The sequence below is a fragment of the Nicotiana attenuata genome, unplaced genomic scaffold (assembly GCF_001879085.1).
Source record: "Nicotiana attenuata strain UT unplaced genomic scaffold, NIATTr2, whole genome shotgun sequence".
Taxonomy (NCBI): Eukaryota; Viridiplantae; Streptophyta; class Magnoliopsida; order Solanales; family Solanaceae; genus Nicotiana; species Nicotiana attenuata.
In genome coordinates this window covers 211,513-214,854 of record NW_017672094.1, presented here as the reverse complement: position 1 = coordinate 214,854, position 3,342 = coordinate 211,513, and positions in this window count along the sequence as shown.

Sequence of the window (3,342 nt, the reverse complement as noted above, 5' to 3'; positions counted from 1 at the left end):
GACTCATATATATAAAAAAATATTGCTCACTCTCACAAAAGAAGTCACATGCATGCAATTGGTACCATAGGCCTGCCCTTAATGTAAATTAGGAATTTTAAGGACTATGGTAAATTAGGATTTGGATAAGATGTATTTGGAAGAAAAATATCATTAGTTAGCTTGGAATTTTGCAGTGGTTCTTGTCGGGCAAGATAACTCTGCGACTTGTTGAGTTGACGGGTAGTTATGAATTTATACATGTTTCTTTTATTATTAATAATTTTGCAAAGATTTGGAACAAGGTTTTATTTGACATAGGGTATATTACCGGTATTGGATTGGGTAATGATCAGCTATTATGATAAGAAGATATTGCTATGAATACATGAACTTTAGGGTACGTCGTGTGGTTATATCTTGGGAGTACATTCATGGTTGATACAACTCGTCGGGTTGATATAGTGTGCGTATGCAAGAATCAGATCTAAAAGGGAGTCTGGATGTTGGAATTTGGTTCTAAGAATTGCAACCTAAGGTTGTAGGAAGAATCTTCAATCGGACAGTGTTGATGGACTTATATGGATTGAAGTGATATGGGATCCCTCATGTGTGTATGTGCATGATGATCTTTTTCAGTTATTTGACGGCTTTGGAATGACTTTTAGCACGTTCGAGGACGAACATATAGTTAAGTGGGGAGAATGTAATGAACCGAACGGTCATTTTGAACTTTATTATTTTGTGTTGCAGTTCGATACCTTGAGTAGCTTCATATGATGTATTATGACTTGCGTATATGTTGGTTTTGATTTTCGTGATTGATTTGGAAAAGTGATTTTTAATTTGGAAGCCCTAAGTTAGAAGAGTTGACCAAGGTTTGACTTTTGAGTAACGACCACAGAATCGAGATTTGATGGTTTCAATAGGTTCGTATAGTGATTTTGAACTTGAATGTATGTTCGAATCTGAATTTGGATGTTCTTTGAAGGTTTTGGCTTTATTTGTCGAAAGTGGCAATTTGAAGAATTGGAGAGTTCATAGGTTTAACCGGGAGTTGACTTTGATGTTATAAGAGTCCCATCGGTGTTTTGAGACTTTGGTTAGGTTCATTTGATGTATTTTAACTTGTGCAAAGTTTGGTTATGATCTGAAACGCCTACTTGTGATTCGAAGGAGTTCGGCGAAGTCGGAAGGTTTGAAACTTAAGAGAATGATTTCGATCTTCAATTCGTGGTTTCGATGTTATTTACGGTATTTTGAGCCCTTCGATAAGTTTGCATTTATATTTGGACTTGTTGATATAATTGGACGGGGTCCGATGGGCTCGGATATGATCCCGAGTGATTCCGGACCATTTCTATGTGTTTTGGAGCAACTGAATTGTTGGTTTGTTTGAAGCATCACGATCGCAGAGCTAGGTTCGCGATCATGGAGAAGCATGATCACGCCCAACTATGCCTTATAAAAAGAACTAAGCGGTCGTTGCAAATATAATCTGGTTTACAAGTCCGGAGTCGAATCCCACAGAGAATTAAGGCTTAGCTACAGTTATTCAATATCGCTAAGAAACACAAGTCCAAACAATTTCCTAATTATAAAGATTATAATATTTATTTTTATCTAATTATCTAACAAATACTAGAAAGCAATAAAACTATCAATCAACAAGGATATTGAGACAAGACCTAGGAGGTCTAGAGTTATGATTTTCCCAATTGTCAGAATCCTTTCCGCTATGTTTTCTATAAATTTGACTAAGTTTTCTCTACCGATCATGAACACTCTGACTGTCGTAACTCTCCCCGAGTAATTACCATTTTCCACAAATTTGCCTAAGCTTTCTCTACCGATCATGAACACTTTGACTATCGTAACTCTCCCCGAGTAATTACCACAATTTACTAGACATATTCTCCCGAATTACGCTAGCTGGCATTAAGTACGGCTCACTCGGATTGCACCAAGGTTTTGTTATCCCTAATCCCACCTTTAAACCCTCCGTATTGATCCCTCATATACGTTAGGAGTGATGTTGTTCAACAACTACCTAAATATGCACTCTCTTGCGGGTAATACACACTAAATAGGCACAGTCGATTGAGAGCTCTTCAACCAACCACAATAATAACGTAGTTGAACAAACAGAGAAAATACTATGGCAAAACTATATTAACGTAACAGGGAAATCATCCTCCAAGAGGTTCCATCAAAACCGTAGACAACAAATTAGCTATTCATTATAGTATTCATAAATAGATATAGGAAGAAGGAAGTGAAAAAACTCGTAGAAGAATTCTCCGCCTTGCTCCTAGTGTGTTCTTGCCTCCTTAGGTTGAATCTCCGGTCTCAAATCAGTCCAATCTCTATCTGTCTCGACTTTCTCCTCTCAAAGCGGCATTTTTAGGTCTATTTATATGTGTAGGAAAAGACCTAAACGTGTAGGTCAAGTCCTAGTCAAGCCGGGAAACGAATTAAGTCTTCAAAACTCGGACTGGACCTCGCCCTAGGCCTAGCGTCGCCAGCCTCAGCCTGGATTTTGCCTTGTAGCGCTAGCCTATCGCCAGCCTCAGCCTGGCTTTTGGCTGGCCACACCAGGCTAAAGCCTGGTTAAGCTGGCCTTTGCCTGGCCTCGCCAGGTCTCTCCTTTTCACTATTCTCGAGTAGGGGTGGGCATCGGTCGGTTCGGTTCGGTTATGAATATTATCGGTTTAGCATATCGGTTATCGTTTTACAAATATGATAAATCGATAACCAAACCAATAAGATATTAGTTATCGGTTATTGGTTAATCGGTTATCGATCATTATCGGTTCGGTAATCGGTTTACCCGATAAGATAACTCAATCTAGAGTTAAGCAAAAAAGAGAAGAGTAAAACAGTTTTAAAACTCGTTTCTGGCCACAACTAAAACAGTTTTATAAAACAACTTTATATCGGTTCTGGACAGTGGACACAACTAATTGTGGTAATCTTCCTGCTAGCTTTGACTTAATCTGACCCCTGCAATACAGTTGTTGTATCACATGTCTTACTAATTATGCTAAAACAGTTTTATTCAGCAACTAATATTCAACGTAAACAACAATACATTGATCAAATAATCTGCAACAAACATAATCAAACACTATATTGAACAAAGAATCTGCAACTAATATTCAACATAATGTTGCTGCTACAACTTTCCAGTTTCCAACACTACAAACATCAACATAATGTTGCTGCTAAGCCATAAAATCTGCAACTAATAATTCAACACTAAAAATAGTTGTCCAATTGAAGAGTGAAGAGTCTGAACTCTGAAGAATGCGGCTGAGGCTAAGAAAGAATAGGAAATAATGAAGCCCTAGCATATCTGCATAT